At 55.0% G+C, this 551-nt stretch overlaps 1 pseudogene; it reads left to right on the top strand.

Annotated features, from left to right (window-relative positions):
* Window positions 1–502, top strand: part of LOC102753242 — a 1,812-nt pseudogene extending 1,310 nt beyond the window's left edge.
* Window positions 503–551: the final 49 nt, after the last annotated feature.

The following is a 551-nucleotide window of genomic DNA, read 5'->3' as shown; positions in this document are numbered from 1 at the left end:
GCTCAAATCCTCCTTTTACAGGTTCTCATAAAAATCCAGATGCAAACTGCTGGACAGTTGTGTCCTCCATGCTGTTAAGTACTACTATCAGAGCTTTGCTCCAAACTTCAAAGACAGCGAAATGAATGCCATTGCGGGCGACATGTGCACCAATATCCACCATGTCCTGCGGAAGAGCTGGGTTCCCAAGGGGAAGCTGCCTGAGGGTGATACCTATGGTACACCACATTCATCAGTGACACGGGAAAGCTGGAGCCGAACATGATGGGCATGGAGCACAGCTTTGAAACAGCCAGCCATGATGGCGAGGCTGGCCCCTCAGCCGAGGCTCTCTAGTAACCCCCACCAAGCCCTCCATGAGGCCATCACACTTCCCCTCCTGTCACCCACCCACCTACCATCTTGGTAGCGAGCTACTGTCTGTCCCTCCTCAGGACCCGCAGGGTGTGCTGCATGCTCCAGCCCCTCAGCCTCCCTTCCCACCCCTGACCCCAATCCAAGTGGGCTGAAAGAGAGTGGCAGTGGTGCAAGCTCTGCATCTCTCTCTCTCT

This window comes from Myotis davidii, unplaced genomic scaffold, assembly GCF_000327345.1.
Source record: "Myotis davidii unplaced genomic scaffold, ASM32734v1 scaffold1624, whole genome shotgun sequence".
Classification (NCBI taxonomy): Eukaryota; Metazoa; Chordata; class Mammalia; order Chiroptera; family Vespertilionidae; genus Myotis; species Myotis davidii.
The sequence above is the reverse complement of the archived record's forward strand: the minus strand, read 5'-3'. Positions and strand labels throughout refer to the sequence as shown.